Here is a 20,984-nt window from a genome sequence, read left to right on the forward strand (position 1 = left end):
ATTCTAAATGAAGGACCTAAAGTTGAGATGAATAAGATGCAAGGATTTCCATTCTTTATAAAAATACATGGAGTTTGGATCTGCCACACTTATGTGTGCATGTATCATGATACCATTTAATATAATCTCTTTGTGTTTAAAGGACCTAAACTTGAGATGAATGAGATGAAAGGATTTCCCCTCTTTGTAAAAATACATGCAATTGGGCTTTGGCACACTTATGTGTGCATGGGTAATAATTCCATTTAATATAATCTCTTTGGGTGTAAACACATGCTTGACCATTACCTCATGGTGGCCCCTATGGATTTGGGATATGCTCTCATGGGGAACTGAACCTTTCCCAACGGTGAAAAAATCTTCACTTTCCATCACTAGATCCAACCCCTTTGGACTTTAAAAAATTAAAGGACAAGAGGGTGGGTTTTGATCCACTTATGTATGCATGAGTCATGAGATAATTAAATATAATATCTCTGGGTGGAATCACACATAAAACCTTATTAGTTTCCCTTTGAATTATAAGATCAATCACTCTCTCTCTCCCTATATCTATATATATATATATATATATAGAGAGAGAGAGAGAGAGAGAGAGAGAGAGAGATTATTAAAATATGTTTGGTGAACAAATTACAATTCTTATAGAATTCAGTATCATGTATATTGAAGAGTGCTTACCACTTTCCTATTTTAATATTCATGTCATGATTTATGGATATCGCATTTCAATATTTTGTTTCTAATTAAATAATTAATATTATTAAAAATTTAATTGGATTTAAAAATTTAGATTTACTTGAAATCATTTATCTCAAGTTTCTTCTTATAACACCTTATCTTTACGTTCTCGAAATTACTAGTCTATTTCTATAATGCATCTCTTATTATTCCCTATCAAAATTAGCATACACTTATATTCAAACTTATTTCACGAAGACATCCTCAATTGCTAAACATTTTCCCAAAATTTTAAACTCTAAATTTGTTTCAATTTCTCTGTGAAATCTCTATAACTATTTCTCCTTTATATTTCACAATAACAATTTAATTATTATTATTATTTTAGTAATTTTCCACAACAACTATATTATATTTTGTATGTTATATAATCATAATCCCAATATGTCACAAGGGTAGCTCAATTGGTGATCAAAATAATGTGACCTCGAGTTTAAATAGCCTTGGTTATGACCTAGCTTACGGAAAGGAAGGCAAACCTTAAAACTCCAAAAATTTACATATAACTGGTATCAAGAAAATTATTAGATTCTTGTCTCTCTATATAGATATATATATTCTTCTTTATTTTTACTTTTACAGCTTATTTATATTTCCGCTTGAAATAAAAAAATATTTCAAAAACTCAACCCTCTTTGCTTTTAATAAAAATCAAACATTAGGCATATTATTCAAAAATATTCTTAAAAAAAAAATTAAAAAAAATTAAAAATTTAGATAATTTTTATAATAAATTTATCAAACTATATTTAAAAAAAAATCACATTAATTAAATCATACCATCCCAATATATTATTTTTTATTAATTTACCACTTATTTGTCTTTAATAATAAATGAAGTTTCCACTGGAAATAAAAATATATTTCAAAAACTTAACCTTGTTTAATTTTTAAAAATTAAAACATTGGTCGCACATTATTCAAACCGATTCTTAAATTTATTGAAAAATGGTTAAAAATTTTCATAAATTCCTTAAAATATATTTTTAAAAAGGCCAAATTACTCTATCATATTATTTTTCTATTTTTTTTCCTTAAATACATTAGGATGCCCCATCTTCCACACTCTAAATTCATTCATGGTTGTTAAGCACATCAATTAGGATAACAACATTTTGTAAATGCATAGTTGTTATTATACCGGCCCAGAGGCATGGTATATGGTATATAGCGATTGATATCGCTTTGACTATGCAATAATTTTGGTGACCTTTTTTATATCGGATGTTTTAACCAAAGTTTTGGAAAAAAACGATATTTAAAATTGATTCTGATTTTCTATTCTATGCAGGTTTGGGGTCTTATCGCAAAGTTCTCCACATACATATGCTTTTATCCAAAGTTCGAAATTCCGCTTTGAATTGTGGGGTTGTGTTTTGAACTTTTATCCAAAGTTTCAAATTCGGCTTCGGATAGCATCGATTTCTTTTTGAACTTTTATCCAAAGTTAAAGTTTGGCAAGTTTTTTTATTGAATTTTTATCGAAAGTTCAAGTTTGCCAAGTTCGACTTTGTTAATTTTTGGAGTTTGGACTATGATATTTTCTTGGAGTGAATAGAGATTTTATCTAAAGTTTTGAATGCGGTTGTTTTACTTCCACCTCTCATCTTCCACTTCCACCTATTAGAATGGCTCAAACACCAAGGAGAATATTTTCAACCCTTGTAGGTGTAGTCTTTTTTTATATGGATAGTCGCTAAGGGTCTGTAAGATAGTCTCTGCATGATATCAAGTAGCATACAATATTTTCTTTAGTTGCAGTGACCAGAGTGAGATTTCTTAGTTGTAGTGAACAGAATCAATCAATAGCCACAAACTAAATAATTTTTGGAGTTTGGCCTATGATATTTTCTTGGAGTGAATAGAGATTTTATCTAAAGTTTTGAATGCGGTTGTTTTACTTCCACCTCTCATCTTCCACTTCCACCTATTAGAATGGCTCAAACACCAAGGAGAATATTTTCAACCCTTGTAGGTGTAGTCTTTTTTTATATGGATAGTCGCTAAGGGTCTGTAAGATAGTCTCTGCATGATATCAAGTAGCATACAATATTTTCTTTAGTTGCAGTGACCAGAGTGAGATTTCTTAGTTGTAGTGAACATAATCGATCAATAGCCACAAACTAAATATGAATGTGGTCTGAATGGGTGGATGCACATGGCATCATCAACATCGACATCCATGATCTTTGAGTCTAAGCTATTGGATTCCCCCCACAGGGTTCCTTGCCATACTTTTTCGTATATCGCTAGGTTTCCCACACATGAAGAAGGAGCCAAAGAGGCCATATGCTCCCACAACAAACCTCCTAGCAATTAATGCATCCTTAGTTTGGTTCCATTCCAAAATATATTAGTTGTTGAAATCGTAATTTCAACTGCAGTGACAGTTGAACAGGGGGCCGCGAACATTTCAGCAAAACCGTCGTTAGAATTTTCCCGCAAGTTCTATTTTGCTCATTCGTGATGCGATTGTGCGATGCGATCAAATCGCAGATCACCATCGCATATTAACTTGTTGCACCCCTGCATTGCCCCGATTGCGATTTCGCGATGCGATCTGATCGCATATCGCAAATCGCATGATTCAACGGTTATGGCAGCGGTGGCACATCTTTTCTCTTCCAACGATGCGATGGTGCGATATTGTGATGGGCCACGCATTAAATTCCGATAAGATATTTTCAGCCATGTAATTAATGATATTTACCGCGGTTGGTAAATGTAGGTAAAATTTTTAATTTTATTGTTTTCTATTTTACGGAAGTATGGGCACAAGCAAAACGTATGTAAGATATTTTTGTGTTGTTCATTATATATTAAAATGCAAGGGCAGACACAACAGTAGAGAATTAAGAGAGTGAGTTTTGTAATTTCTAAAACGCACAGCAGTGCTGAGATAATGAAATTGGTTTCTGGAACTGAAGCGTTCCTGTTGTAATCCCTCTGAAGAGGAAGACTATTTTGTAACAGTTTTTTTTTGTTATGATTAAGATCCTGTATTGAAACAGAGCGTTGTTCTCTGTGCAATTTCTTTTGTGTTTGAAATCACCAGAAATTTCCAACATGGTATCAGAGCTAGTCTAGGCACTCAGTGAGTCAAAAACAGAGTTTGTTTTTTTTACTGTAGGAGCTGTAAGAAGCTTATTGAGCAGATCTTCTCCAGCAGAGAATGTTTTTTGCTTGTTTTTTATTTATACAGTCATTATCTCTTCTTTACTTATACAGGTTAAGATGGCAGATGCTGGAACTGGTTTGACAAATTCCCAACTGCCACAATTTAATGGGAAAAATCATAGTTATTGGTCCATAACAATGAAAGCGTTGTTTGCTTCTCAAGGAATATGGGAGCTGGTTGAAACTGGCTATGCTGAACCTGCAAATGCAACAGCGTTGGTTGCTTTGACAGTAGCAGAAAGAGACCAATTGAAGAGCGACAGGAAGAAGGATGCCAAAGCCCTCTTTTTTCTCTTCCAATCAGTACATGAAAGTGTTTTTCCACGGATTGTAGCAGCAACAAAATCCAAGGAGGCATGGGATATTCTCAAAACTGCCTATCAAGGCATGGAGAAGGTGAAGACTGCGAAGTTGCAGATGTTGAGGAGAGACTTTGAAACACTCAGTATGAAGGAATCTGATACAATAGATTCATTCTTCACTCAGGTTATTGGGTTGATAACCCAGATAAGATCTCATGGTGAGATTCTTGAAGAAAGAAGGATTGTAGAGAAGATCTTGAGAATTTTACCCTCAAGGTTTGAAGCTATTGTGGTAGCAATAGAAGAAACAAAGGATCTCTCACAGTTCACAATAGATGAACTGAGTGCTTCTTTTATGTCTCATGAACACAGACTGAGTAGAGGAATAGATTTCTCTTTTGAGCAAGCATTCAAGACTCAGATGTCTTTTGGCCAAGGAAAAGGTTGAGGCAGAGCAAATAACAGAGGTCGTGGAAGAAGCCAAAACAAAGGCAGAAATAATCCTGCAAGCACAAGCGGAAGGAGCTGCAATCAGAACCAAGATGAAGGTTCAAGCAAACAGCAAGCTCATGGACAAAGGTATGATAAATCCCAAGTCCAATGTCATTATTGTAAGAAATATGGGCACTACGCCAATGAATGTAAAAAAAAACAAAATGACATGAATAGTAGGCAGAATGCTAATTTTGCAAATGAAGAAGATAAGAATCCAAAGATTGTGCTGTTAACATGTAACATTGCACAAGACAAACAAGAAGATTTTTGGTTCTTAGACTCAGGTTGTAGTAATCACATGACTGGAAATATTGCAATGTTTGCCAATCTGGATGAAAATGTGAAATCTGAGGTAACAACAGAAACTGATAGTAAGATATCTGTCAAGGGTAAGGGCAGACTCAGTATCCAAGCAAGAAATGGAGAACATATGATTGTGCCAGAGGTATACTATGTAGCTGGTGTGAAATGTAATCTTTTGAGCATTGGACAGGTCATTAACAAAGGTTACAATGTGTTCTTCAAAGATGATATGTGTACAATCAGAGATATACCTCCAAGTAAGAAGATCATTGCACAGGTGCGGATGACCAGCAATAGAATGTTTCCTCTCAAACTCAGGGTAGATTTGAAGGAAGGAAGAACTATTGCAGCTGTAACACAAGAAGTCTTTCAGGAACAAGTGAAAGATGAGAATTGGTTGTGGCACTTGAGATTTGGAAATCTCAATTTCGGAGGCTTGAATCTGTTGCACAGAAAGGAAATGGTAAAGGGATTGCCATTGATCGAGAAACCGGACAACCTTTGTGAAGGCTGCATCTTGGGCAAGCAACACAAAGAAAGATTTCCAGCAGGAAAGAGTATACGGGCAAAAGCACCCTTGGAAATTGTTCACTCTGATGTGTGTGGACCGATGCAAATACCATCATTTGCTGGAAATAAATATGTTTTAACTTTCATTGATGATTACACCAGAAAGACATGGGTGTATATGCTGAAACAGAAGAGTGAAGTGTTTGAGAAATTCCGCCACTTCAAAACTCTTGTTGAGAAGCAGTGTGGGCATTATATCAAATTGCTTAGAACAGATAGAGGAGGAGAGTAAATCTCCAAAGACTTTCTGCGTTTTTGCAGAGAGAATAGCATACAAAAGCAGTTCACCGCGAGGTATACACCTCAGCAAAATGGTGTTGCTGAAAGGAAGAATAGGACCATTCTTGACATGGTCAGAAGTATGCTGAAGGCAAAACACTTGCCGCATGAGTATTGGGCAGAAGCTGTCACTTGCGCGGTTTACATCTTGAATGGATGCCCAACTAAAGTTGTCATGAAAAAAATACCAGAAGAAGCATGGAGTGGTCAAAAGCAAACTGTCACTCACATGAGAGTATTCGGTTGTGTAGCATATGCACATGTACCAGATCAGCTAAGGAAAAAGCTTGACAGTAAGGGGAGAAGTGTGTCTTTACTAGCTATTGTGATGAGTCAAAAGCATACAAACTCTATAATCCATCCACCAAGAAATTGATAGTAAGCAGAGATGTGCAGTTCATTGAAGATGAAGCTTGGGATGGAAGCTTAGAGAAGACAGTGAATATGAAGACAATTGTGTCTCATGAAGAAGAAGAGGAAGGGACAGTAGCAAATAATCCTTCCTTGGTGGCTCCTCCTCCACCACAGCAAGTACAACAAACCACACCACAAGCTGGAATTCGAACAGCCTTGAGAAGTCAAGGAAGTGCTTCTCAAAGCAAACCACAGGGATCAGAAATGCCCTCAAGTTCGGATGGGACTCCAAGCACACCAAGAAGACCAAGATTCGGAAATCTGAATGAGATTTATGAACAAGGAGAGGTAAGTAACAATACCGGTCTGAATTCATTATTCGCTTTGTATTGTCATGTTGATGACCCAGTTCATTTTGAAGATGTTGTAAATGAAGATAAATGGATTGAAGCAATGAATGAAGAAATTGGTGCAATTGAGAAGAGTAAAACATGGGAGTTAGTGGACCTCCCTGAAGGCAAAGATGCCATTGGAGTTAAGTGGGTCTATAAGACTAGAAGCAATGTTGAAGGCAAGATTGACAGGCACAAAGCAAGATTGACAGGCACAAAGCAAGACTTGTTGTGAAAGGCTGCAAGCAACAACAAGGCAAAGACTATGATGAAACCTTTGCACCAGTAGCAAGGATGGAAACAGTCAGAACAGTGTTTCTATTGCGGCACAACACAAATGGAAGATTTATCAGATGGATGTTAAATCTGCATTCTTGAATGGAGTGTTAAAAGAAGAGGTTTATCTTGAACAACCTCCAGGCTATGAAGTTGAAGGCCAAGAGCATAAAGTCTGCAAACTGAAGAAGGCTCTTTATGGGCTGAAGCAAGCTCCAAGAGCATGGTACAGTAGAATAGATGCTTATTTGATTGAGAATGGGTTTGATAAGTGTGATGGTGAACCCACACTCTACATAAAGGAGAATGACAGTAAGATCCTTATTATTGTTTTATATGTAGATGATTTGATTTTTACTAGCAATGATGCTTCTCTCATTGCTGATTTTAAAGAAGTCATGAAAAGTGAATTTGAAATGACTGACTTGGGCTTCTTAAGATATTTTCTTGGAATTGAAGTAGACCAAAGTGAAAATCGTGTTTTCATTTCTCAAGTTAAATATGTAGAAGCAGTGTTGAAGAGATTTAACATGCAGAATAGCAAGGCAGCTGTGACTCCAACTATGATGGGGTTGAAATTGACCAAATAAGACAACAGCAAGGATTTTGACCCAAAATTGTACAAAAGCATAGTTGGCAGCCTTATGTACTTGACTGCAACTAGGTCGGACATTATGCACACTCTGAGTTTAATCTCCAGATTTATGGAAAGACCGAAAGAGACTCATTGGCAGGCAGCCAAGAGGATTCTAAGGTATGTGAATGGAACGAAGGGGTTTGGTATTTTATACTCCTCTTCCGAAAGTTTCATGTTGACAGGTTACACTGACAGTTATTGGGCTGGAAGTGTTGATGATAGGAAAAGCACATCGGGATATGTGTTTCATATGGGATCGGGAGCCATCTCATGGGCTTCCAAGAAGCAACCAGTTGTGTCTTTGTCAACAACAAAGGTAGAGTATGTGGCAGCAACAGCAGCAGCATGCCAAGCAGTGTGGCTGAGAAGAGTTCTCAGAGATTTGTGTCATGAACAAGAAAAGGGCACAACCATTTACTGTAACAATAGCTCGGCAATAGCATTGTCTAAAAACTCTGTTTTTCATAAAAAGACAAAGCACATAGACACCAAATTTCACTTCATACATGAATTGGTTAACAATGGTGAGATTGTTTTGCAACACTGCAGAACAGAGGATTAGTTAGCTGACATCTTGACAAAACCATTGGGAAAGAAAAGTTTCGATCATTTCAGGAAATGCCTGGGTATGCAGAAAAACCCAGCAGTTGAAATTAAAGGGGAGTGTTGAAATCGTAATTTCAACTGCAGCGACAGTTGAACAGGGGGCCGCGAACATTTTAGCAAAACCGCCGTTAGAATTTTCCCGCAAGTTCTATTTTTCTCATTCGCGATGCGATTGTGCGATGCGATCAAATCGTAGATCGCCATCGCATATTAACTTGTTGCACCCCTGCATTGCCCCGATTGTGATTTCGCGATGCGATCTGATCGCATATCGCAAATCACATGATTCAACAGTTATGGCAGCGGCGACACATCTTTTCTCTTCCGCCGATGCGATGGTGCGATATTGTGATGGGCCACGCATTAAATTCTGACAAGATATTTTCAGCCGTGTAATTAATGATATTTACTGCGGTTGGTAAATGTAGGTAAAATTTTTAATTTTATTGTTTTTTATTTTACGAAAGTATGGGCACAAGCAAAACGTATGTAAGATATTTTTGTGTTGTTCATTATATATAAAAATGCAATGGCAGACACAACTGTAGAGAATTAAGAGAGTGAGTTTTGTAATTTCTAAAACGCACAACAGTGCTGAGATAATGAAATTGGTTTCTGGAACTGAAGCGTTCCTATTGTAATCCCTCTGAAGAGGAAGACTATTTTGTAACAGTTTTTTTTTTGTTATGATTAAGATCCTGTATTGAAACAGAGCGCTGTTCTCTGTGCAATTTATTTTGTGTTTGAAATCACCAGAAATTTCCAACATTAGTTTCTTTTTCTTTCTTTGCCCAATTTAAATGTAAACATTACACTGTAATCTCCCATATCTTCGTTTGTTTTCAATTATATCATCCTAATGCGCTCAAAATTTCCAGTACAACACTCTCCTAATAGACAACAGATAATTTCTCTCAATCTAATACTGTGATTTGCTATCCCTAAACCTCTCAAAATAAGGATGTCAAAAAGCAGCACAAAAGCACTGACATCCATCAGCTGAATCTCGTAAGTGTAAAGGATGCATGGTTTATTGAATTGAGTTGATTTGTAAACGGTGCTTGATATATCACGTGAGATCCAGAGAAGCCACTTTGTGGCCATTCTGCTTAAAGGCATATGTTGGTAGTATAAGTTGGTCCATTCATAAAGAAGCAAAGGAAGACAAACAATGTTGTACCCAGTATCAGGACAAATAGTGCTATACCCAATACCAGTCGACCCAGTGAAAGTAGAGACAATAAGTAGGTTGATAGCTTGAACTGCACCCTGTCCCCTCTACCAGTGGTACCTTAAAAGGTCCCCTCCACCAGTAGTAGCTTAAAAAGCACTCGACACATGCCTCTCATATGAGGTCCCACACCGCTCTGTTTTGGCACGTACCCATCAAATAACAACAAGGTAACTTGGGATAAAATAAAATGATATGCGCATCGCTTCAACTGGCGGTAACATAAAGTTGAAAATTCGATTTGTCCACTAAACCGCAAGCTACGAAAATTGGCTATGAGAGGGTAAACTGCTAAAACTTTCCTCATTAGATATTTATGTGATGACATTAATGGCCTCTTCAATTATAATTTTAGCGAACAAGCTTGGAGTGAGCTGCAGGCTTGGGTTTCAAGATGGCATTAGAAATGGAGGACTCTTCCAGAATCAGTTGATTCATGGCACCATTTCTTCCATTCAGTCCGTAGTCCCCGTGATTTGGACCGCACCTTCTCCATATTAATGTTCATGTTAATATCCCTGCAAATTTTTTATTTTTCCTTCTTGGAACACCATTTATTTCAGATAACTTAATGTGTTTTTCAGAAATCTTAAAGAGGAATGTTATTTTTCTGAGTGTAATTATATGATTGAAAGACCAATGTTGAAAGACAAATGTCGATGCTATATGTTCTTGCCATCACATATCATTTTTAGGGTGATACATCTATAATAGGAATCACTCTTAATTGCACGGGATCACGTCAGCAGGTGTAAAGATAATTAAAACAATTAAAACTGATGGCGAGTATACTCTGGAAGAGTCTTGTTTGTGTTGCATGCCCACAGTTTACGTGATCTTGGACGGTTGACAGTAATATTTGATGCAAAACGTGAGGAATTAAATTACTTTTAATCCATGATACACATATGCCTTGTTACAAGCAATTTCATCAATTGTGTCACGTGAGAAAATGTGAGGATTTTAGTGAGGATTTTAGTTCATTAGTTTTGGTTCACAATCCATAACATGATATAAAATGGGAGGGTTTAATTTACCAGTCCTACCCACACAACATAACTCTAATGACTTGCTCAAATGGTTATTATCTATATTAAAAAGGAGGTTGTGGCTACCCCATACAATGAACTAATACAAAGCAAAGTATAATTCTTTGATATCAAAGACCCAGAATTCCAAAATCACTACCTACTATTTGAGCAGTTCTGGCCACATATATTAATTGAGCAGTTCTGGCAACATATATGTTAAATTCTAATTTTGAACAGCGCGGCGGATTCTGGAAAACCACCCGGTCTCCCCGCACCGCCCTTCACCAAAGGCGGTATCCGTAGCTGAGGCTCCGACATAATCACACTCCGCCACGCGTCCTTAGTACGACGCCGAAAACCGCTCTCCCCGGACGCTAAAGTCCGTTTGTTTTGCGCGAGGTTGGCTCCCGAACCTCGTTGGATCAGCCAAGTGATCTGGGCGCGCGATCTAAGCCGTTGATTTCCCGAAGATGCATACCGCCCGTGTCAAATCGATTTTTGCATGGATTGAAAGTTTTTTTTGTCGTTTTCCTCGTTGACCGCCGTGGAGGAAACGTTGTGGTCTTTAATGCATTTACGTAGTTTTGGTGGCAGCCTTTAATGAGATGATGGGCATACGTCCCATGTGTTTAATATTGTTAATGGGCATATGTTTTTTTATATTTTTTTATATGTTTGTTTTATACATGTCGTAAAAAAAGTCTATGCGTTTTTTTTTTTTTTTGTGTGTGTGAAGTGAGTGGTGGCTACGCACGAGAGTGCGATCTTCTTTTGTAATTGCACACCAGTGCGATATAGAAATGGGTATGTAATGTCTTGATTTAGCCATTGAAGAACAGAGAGCTGTTTTGTAATATCCACAGCAGTGGAAAATCTGTGAGAGTAACAGAGTTTGTTTTGTGAATCCCTCTTTGCACAGAGGATGAAATATGTATCAGTTTTTTTTAAATCAATAGAAATGTGTTGTGACTATGTAATGGACTGTGTTCTGAGTTAATTTCTTTTTAGAGGTTCTATGCAAAAGATCCTGGACAGAAGAAACAGAGTATTGTCTCTGTGGTGAATATTTTGTTGGTTTTGGTATTTTCTCCCATCAAAAATACCTAACAGTGGTATCAGAGCAAGGCTTAGGCTCTTTAAAGAAGTTAAAGAAGCTGAAGGGAGAAGGTTGTTGCTGCAGCAAAACCTCTCAAGCAGACAGAAGACTCAGACATCGAAGGATTCAGGTATTCCCCAAAAGCATTTATCTTGTTATTGCTGAAGACAGTCAGTTGTTTTTTTTTTTTTAAAAATCACAGTCAAGGATTTAAAACCATAGTTCAAGATGCAAGGAATGGCAAGCACAAGCATGGGTATGTTCAACACCCAGCTCCCACACTTTAATGGGAAGAACTATGACTACTGGTCTATAACCATGAGAGCTTTGTTCATCTCTCAAGATATATGGGAACTAGTAGAATATGGGTTTGAGGATCCAGCAGATGAAACAACATTTAATAACCTAACTCAGGGAGAGAAGGACCTATTGAAGCTCAATAGGAAGAAGGATGCAAAGGCCACTGTCTTGTTGTATCAAGCAGTGGACCAGAGTATATTCCCAAGGATAGCAGCAGCTACAACATCACACAATGCATGGAAAACCCTAAAAACTACCTATCAAGGCATGGAGAGAGTGAAGACAGCAAAATTGCAAATGCTGAGAAAGGATTTTGAAAACTTGAACATGAGGGAGTCAGATAACATTGACTCATTCTTCACTCATGTGATTGGTGTAATCACACAAATGAGAACTCATGGAGAAACAATTGAAGATAGAAGAATAGTGGAGAAAATATTGAGGGTCTTACCCTCAAGGTTCGATGCCATAGTCACCACCATTGAAGAGACAAAGGATCTCTCAAACTATTCAGTTGATGAGCTACATGCATCACTGATAACTCATGAGCAGAGGTTGAGTAGGAATGAAAACTCATCCCTTGAGCAAGCCTTCAAGACCCAGATGTCCTTTGGAAGAGGAAGGGGTCAAGGAAGAGGAAACCGAAGAGGAAGAGGCAGAAGCCAGAACAGAGGTGGAAGGAACAACCCATCAAATGCACAAGGAAGAGGCAGCAATCCAAATCAGAACCAAGGTCAAGGCAGCAGCCAACAAAGAGATCAGTATCAGGCTCAAGGACAAAGGTATGATAAATCTAATGTTCAATGCTATTATTGCAAAAAGTATGGACATTATGCTAGTGATTGTAGAAAGAAACAGTATGATATGAACAGCAGACAAAATGCAAATGTTACAAGAGAAAACAACAGTCAAGAAAATGTCCTGTTAGCTTGTAACATGGCTGAAACACATAGTGAAGACATATGGTTTTTAGACTCAGGTTGTAGCAACCATATGACAGGGAATATAGCCCTCTTTTCAGCCTTAAATCAGAATTTGAAATCAGAGGTCACACTAGGAACTGATAGTAAAGTGTCTGTTATGGGAAAAGGGGAGGTAAAAATATTTTCAAAACAAGGAGAAAGGAAAACCATAGCAGATGTCTACTATGTCCCCGGAATGAGATGTAACCTCTTGAGTATTGAACAGCTTGTCCAAAAGGGTTACAATGTTTACTTTGTAAATGATGTGTGCACCATCATGGACATACCACCCAGCAAAAGATGCATTGCTAAAGTGAAGATGACAAGGAACAGGATATTCCCTCTCCAGATCAGGGCAGACTTGAAGAACAAGAAGGAAATGGCAGCAGTCACCCAAGAGGCCTTCCAAAGCGTGCCAAAGGATGAGAACTGGTTATGGCACTTGAGATTCGGGCATCTAAATTTTGGAGGTCTAAACTTATTGAGCAGAAAAGGAATGGTAAAGGGATTACCATTGATAGAGAAGCCGGACAGCCTTTGTGAAGGTTGTATATTGGGCAAACAACATAGAGAGAGTTTTCCATCAGGGAAAAGTATAAGGGCAAAGACACCCTTAGAGATTATCCACTCAGATTTGTGTGGACCAATGCAAGCTCCATCATTAGCTGGCAGCCTATATTTCTTGACATTCATTGATGATTTTACAAGAAAGACTTGGATATATTTCCTCAAGAACAAAAGTGAAGTCTTTGAGAAATTCCAAAACTTCAAAGCACTTGTGGAGAACCAAAGCGGGCTGCACATAAAAGTATTGAGAACTGATAGAGGAGGTGAGTATATCTCAAATGAATTCCTAAAGTTTTGTAGAGAAAATGGAATACATAAACAGTTCACAACTCAGTACACCCCACAACAAAATGGAGTTGCTGAAAGGAAGAACAGAACCATCATGGAGATGGCAAGGAGCATGTTGAAGGCAAAGCATTTGCCAAATGAGTATTGGGCTGAAGCTGTACATTGTACAGTTTATATTTTGAACAGGTGTCCTACAAAAGCAGTCATGAACAAAGTGCCAGAAGAGGCATGGAGTGGGAGAAAGCAAGGAGTCACCCACATGAGAGTTTTTGGATGTGTGGCCTATGCACACATACCAGATCAGCTAAGGAAGAAGTTGGACAGCAAAGGGGAGAAGTGTATCCTTGTTGGATACAGTGATGAATCCAAAGCCTACAGGCTATACATCCCATCTACCAAGAAGTTCTTTGTCAGCAGGGATGTTCAATTCATTGAGGAAGAAGCTTGGGATGGAAGCATAGAGAAAACAATGAACATTAAAAACTGTTTGTCTCATGATGAGGATGAAGAGGAGGTGGCTGAAATGAATCCCCAAACAGCAGCACCAACACAAGAACAGCAAGGTACACCATTGAGGATCAATGAGAGTGCTTCTCCAAGCACACCACAAGGAGGAAATTCAAGTGCATCTTCAAGCACTTGCACACCAAGTGAACGAGGTAAGAAGTTTGGAAATCTAAGTGAAATTTATGAAGAAGGAATGAATTCCTTATTTGCCTTGTTTTGTCATGTTGATGATCCTATTCATTTCGAGGATGCAATTAAAGATAGGAAATGGATAGAAGCTATGGATGAGGAGATGAATGCCATATAGAGAAACAAAACATGGGATTTGGTTGAGCTACCGAAAGGCAAAGAAGTCATTGGTGTGAAATGGGTCTACAAGACCAAGAGCAATGCTGAAGGCAAGATTGAAAGGCATAAAGCAAGGCTGGTTGTCAAAGGCTACAAGCAGCAGTATGGAAGAGACTATGAGGAGACTTTCGTACCGGTTGCAAGAATGGAAACCGTGAGAGCAGTGCTGTCCATAGCAGCTCAAAACAAATGGAAAGTCTACCAAATGGATGTGAAATCAGCATTCCTAAATGGAGTGTTAATGGAAGAGGTTTATGTGGAACAGCCTCTCGGATATGAGAAGAAAGGAGAAGAGCACAAAGTGTGCAAATTGAAGAAAGCTCTTTATGGGCTGAAGCAAGCGCCAAGAGCATGGTATAGCAGGATAGATTCATATCTATTGGATAATGAATTTGACAAATGTGAAGGAGAACCCACAGTCTACATCAAGGAAAAGGATGGTAAAATTTTAATTGTTGTCTTGTATGTAGATGATGTTATTTTCACTGGAAATGATATTTATCTTATTGAGAATTTTAAATCAGTCATGAAGGATGAATTTGAAATGACTGACATGGGTTTGTTGAGATACTTCTTAGGCATAGAAGTAGATCAAAATGAAAAAGGAATTTTTATATCTCAAGCAAGATATGTAAATCAAGTTTTGGGCAGATTTAACATGCAAGAGTGCAAGGCAGCAATCACTCCCACAGTGATGGGATTAAAACTCAGTAGAGAGGATAGCAGCAAGGATTTTGATCCTAGCCTGTACAAAAGCATTGTGGGCAGCCTTATGTATTTAACAACAACTAGGCCTGATTTAATGTATGCTGTTAGTTTAATTTCCAGGTTCATGGAGAGGCCGAAGGAGGCACATTGGCAGGTAGCAAAGAGAATTTTGAGGTATGTCAAAGGTACCAAAATGTTTGGAATTCTATATCATGCCTCAGAACATTCAGATTTGGTTGGGTACACAGATAGCGATTGGGCTGGAAGTGTAGATGATCGGAAGAGCACTTCCGGTTATGTTTTTAACATGGGTTCAGGAGCCATTTCATGGGCTTCTAAGAAGCAGTCCATAGTAGCATTGTCTACAGCAGAGGCAGAATATGTGGCAGCGACAGCAGCAGCATGTCAGGCAGTTTGGATGAGAAGGATGTTGAGAAGCTTAGACCAAGAGCAGACAAAAGCAACAGTGGTCTTTTGTGACAATAGCTCAGCTATTGCTTTGTCAAAGAATTCAGTGTTTCATAAGAGAACGAAACACATCGATACAAGGTTTCACTACATCAGAGAATTAGTGAACAATGGAGAAATTGTCCTCGAACATTGCAGGACCCAGGAACAGGTTGCAGACATCTTGACAAAGGCACTGGTTCAGAAGAGTTTCGAATTTTTGAGAAAATGCTTGGGAATGACTGAACGCGCGGCTGTTAAAATTAAAGGGGAGTGTTAAATTCTAATTTTGAACAGCGCGGCGGATTCTGGAAAACCACCCGGTCTCCCCGCACCGCCCTTCACCAAAGGCGGTATCCGTAGCTGAGGCTCCGACACAATCACACTCCGCCACGCGTCCTTAGTACGATGCCGAAAACCGCTCTCCCTGGACGCTAAAGTCCGTTTGTTTTGCGCGAGGTTGGCTCCCGAACCTCGTTGGATCAGCCAAGTAATCTGGGCGTGCGATCTAAGCCGTTGATTTCCTGAAGATGCATACCGCCCGTGTCAAATCGATTTTTGCGTGGATTGAAAGTTTTTTTTGTCGTTTTCCTCGTTGACCGCCGTGGAGGAAACGTTGTGGTCTTTAATGCATTTACGTAGTTTTGGTGGCGGCCTTTAATGAGATGATGGGCATACGTCCCATGTGTTTAATATTGTTAATGGGAATATGTTTTTTTATATTTTTTTATATGTTTGTTTTATACATGTCGTAAAAAAAGTCTATGCGTTTTTTTTTTTTTTTTTTTTTTTTGTGTGTGAAGTGAGTGGTGGCTACGCACGAGAGTGCGATCTTCTTTTGTAATTGCACAGCAGTGCGATATAGAAATGGGTATGTAATGTCTTGATTTAGCCATTGAAGAACAGAGAGCTGTTTTGTAATATCCACAGCAGTGGAAAATCTGTGAGAGTAACAGAGTTTGTTTTGTGAATCCCTCTTTGCACAGAGGATGAAATATGTATCAGTTTTTTTTAAATCAATAGAAATATGTTGTGACTGTGTAATGGACTGTGTTCTGAGTTAATTTATTTTTAAAGGTTCTCTGCAAAAGATCCTGGACAGAAGAAACAGAGTATTGTCTCTGTGGTGAATATTTTGTTGGTTTTGGTATTTTCTCCCATCAAAAATACCTAACAATATATTAAAAAAAAAAAATCTGTCCCTGAGAACTTGTTTGACCTAAGCAGGCTAGCCAGTTTAGACCCCCTAGACCCACGATACTAACCTTCATACGCTCTAGCCAACAATGGTACCAATGTTCATGTTCTTGGGTTGGTCAGTAGAAAATACAAATGCACAGAAATTACAAAGTGTTTTGATCAAGTTTGCACAACCAAGGCCAAAATTATAATGATATTGACAAATACTCATGCGTGCTGACTTACAGTAGACAAAATTCAGGTAGTGACTGAAGTGGTACCCATCCAAGTCATAAAAATATCCGATCAACATTTGTTATTCGGCCGGTTATTGTTATTTGTATTTACGTTAATGTTTTGTTATTTTTATTTTATATATTAGTTTTATTTTAAAAATACATTATTAAATTTTAAAAGAAAATAAAAAATCAAAAACATAACTCAAAAAATAATAAAAATTAATCTCAAGAATAAGAACGGAAGCAATATCTTTTTTAATGAAATTCAACAAGTTTAATGCTAGTAGTGTTTAGTAGTGTTTATCTTGCTAATCTGGATGGTCAACTAACTCAAATAGAAGGCCATCTCTAATGTTGTCCTTCGGTTTGAGTAAGTATCAGTGCCCAGAATTCGGCCCCAGACCCTTCATCAAATAATAGATGTCATATTATCAACTTAGTAGTTATAATTATTTATATTTTGAGAAACCTAGACTCAACCATGCGTGTTTCCTTCGTGGTTGAGTGTGATAGGGCTCACCTCAAAGAGTGAAATCTGGTTTTGTATAAAGCCATTTTGAAGCAATAAAATTTTATATAAAAAAAATTGTGATCTTTATTAAAAGTAATATTATTATATTTAATTAAAAAATAAAATTTATATTTTGATTTTAGTGAGAAACTAAGTTTCCAATTATTTTATTAAAGAATATTATTATATAATTATATTCACTATTTTATTTTTAAAATAAAACTTAATAATTAATTTAAATATTAAGTTAAAATTACTATAGATTTGTTTGAATTTTGGTTTTTTTAAACAATAAGAAGGATTAAATCTCTCAAGATGAAAACCTATTTTTTAGTACAAAATTTGAAGAAAAAATTACAACTTGAAAATTTTGAAGAATGTATTCTCATCACTTTGTAGATGTGGTGATAAAAATAAATTTATGTTGGTTACTATTAATATTATTTATATTTATATAAATTTTACATCTATATATATGTAGAAATATTCTTAATTTTAATTTTATTAAAACCATTTCACACATCCCGTTGAGGGTGGAGGTGTAACCACCTGTATCCCACATTTACCTAAGTGGAACTGACACAACACAACCACTCTAATCTTCTACACATGTCACATAACCTACAGTTCCAACCAACCTTTCGAGGTGATCAACCCCTGAGACAACTTAGCACATTACTTACCTAGGGCCTTAGTCGCTCCCATGACATGGGCATGCATGCAACTGAGACCCTCCAATCACTATCATAAAAAGGGCATGAAAGTGAGTGGGGTATTTTTCAGCTAGTCCAAAGTCAACGACCCCGAATTCTGTGTCACTTTTTCGGGGCCAAGTCTCGAACCACTGCCCAGAACTTCATGGAACTTCCAGGAATGAAAAGTGACATCGAAAAAATGATACAAATTCAAAGACTTGCACAAGGACTTGGGTGGACCCCTATTATCTATGACAGGAATTTTGTCAAACATGTCACTCATATGCATTCTATAGGTCATAACAATAGATCTAAGCATAGGGGTCTCATACTTATTTGAGAATCGCTAAGAAGAATTGATGCCTTATCACATTAGTTGCATTATCATCTATTAGGTCATGTATTCATTTTGAATTCATTTACAAATCAAAACATGATGAGATCCATACACCATCACAATCTTAAAACATGATAATAACCATCATATAACCAACAAAAATAGAAAGGATATAACAACCATAAAAACCACATATGAACCAATACATTTACACATAAAATACGAACAAGAAGGATCTTTTATTTGACGAATGCATAGGTCGACCAGGTATGTGACTTCCATGAACCACCTGATCATAAACTAGGTTGATCCAAATCACTCTTTCAACTAGTCACCTCCATTCCATATTCAAAGCATGAATGTGGGATCTCATGAAACACATCCAACAAAAACAAATGATGGCTTCCATAGGCCAAACCACCTGAACCCTCAACCAGTGATTCCACCTCATGGTCGTACATCACTAACCATCACCAGATTGGTCTCCATCCATGTTTTCTAGGGCTTCAGAGTGTTTGTCCCAAAATGGGCTCCACGACTAGTAACTCAACCCACAACTGTTGTTGGGCTCCATAGAATTTTTCCAACCAAGGCTCTAGGACTAGTAACTCAACCCAAGTTGTTACAGGGCTTTAGAGCGTTTGACCAACCAAGGATCTAGGAACTATTAAATCAACCCACAACCAAGGGAACATGAGAACCAACCACAAAACAAAAGGAAAGAAACACACAACACCATGGCTATCTAGAAAATGAAAAGGCTAATCAAATCCATCATCAATCAAGGAATTCCTCCATGAAAATGACATATCATAACCAAGAAACCACATGCTAATCCTTAGAAGCCTTTTTATTAACAATGACAAAAGCCTGAACTGACAAAAACTTGTCAACTAATTCTTAGAATCCTTTTTATTAATGCAACCTCTATTTTCCTTGATTTTCCATTATTTTCCTCCTCACATGCAACTTGTGACCTTTCACCTTCATTTTCCCCTAAGTTTCATTATTTTCAAAAATAAAATGCCAGTTAATGGCTCATGCAATCCCAAAGCCTTTTCCATTGACCTTTCCAATTTCCTTTAGCCATAATAAACCAAATGAACACCCGTTATGATTTTTTTCACACCATTCAACTTGGAATATGTGTCACATGACCTTGGCCTTATTTTTATATTGACATGGATTTTTAATAAAGGATGTTGCATAACCCTCCCCCTTAGGGGAACACTGTCCTCGATGTTTAATGACACCTACAACCAACAAGGACTATTGAAAACAAAACATACTGCCAATGGAGCTTTATAGCTTAGCGCGTTGCTATATTTACAATGACATCCTACTGAAAGCATGACAAACATACCGTTTATTGGAGATTTAAAACACAACTCATTACAATATTTACAATAACAACCATATATACATATGTCCATTGGCTTCAACCAATAAATAACCATACTATTTGTGGAGCTTTATAAATCCATCTTGTTACAATATCTACAATAATAGACACATATACACATGCACATTTTGTCAACCAGCAAATAAAAGGATATGATGCCTACATCCGCAACAAAGTAATTTAGAGGCTTACACCTCCACCCTCGAAAGTAGTACCAGGATTCACCTCCTTCCGAGGAAGTCCAGAATCCATTGCCAAAGTCAAAGCTGCATCCAATGACCAATGCTACTATCCTCTCAGTGAACAGTTATTGACTCATTGTTCTAGGGCACACTCCCTATGTGCATCTGATTCCATCTGGCAATGCTAATGACCAAAAAAATCCATCCTCAGCCTTCCCTTCTTTGTTACGCAGTGTCTCGAGCAATTCTGTCACCCACTTCTGTGCAGTCAAACACCTTCCGAGTTCTGTTGGCACCCCAAAAATCCATCCCTTGACAAGGTTTTCCTGCACCATAAGGTCCAAAAATGAAGGCATATCCCTTCCTCAAAACCATCATAATGGTCATAACATGCTCATGGAAATCAATGGAAACTATTGGGTACCAGTGTCCCATAATGGCCCTACTCCTACAATGCTTTACCAACATACTATTGCATTTCCCAATTCATTTTGAGGATGTTGTTAATTCTTGCAGTCAGTTTCAACCATTCGAAACAGAACATTTCATGCTTTCCTATATCAAACACATAATTTCCATTAGACTCAAAATATATTGAAATAAATTCACATCATACCTCATTGGTGGCCTGTCAATAAGGTACACTTACAATACTATTCACTTCTTGTCACAACAAGTCAAACTAAAATCTTTGAACAAATAATCATGTATAAACATATCACATCCAGTTAGCTCAATGTGAAACCTTTATAATAAAAATCATAGATCATATGTAATGATCATAAATCAAAATCTAGGTCACATGCTAAATTAAAATCTAAA

The sequence above is a fragment of the Pinus tabuliformis genome, chromosome 2_1 (genome assembly GCF_031772625.1).
Source record: "Pinus tabuliformis cultivar Carrire ecotype Pingquan chromosome 2_1, CPIR1, whole genome shotgun sequence".
NCBI classification, from domain to species: domain Eukaryota; kingdom Viridiplantae; phylum Streptophyta; class Pinopsida; order Pinales; family Pinaceae; genus Pinus; species Pinus tabuliformis.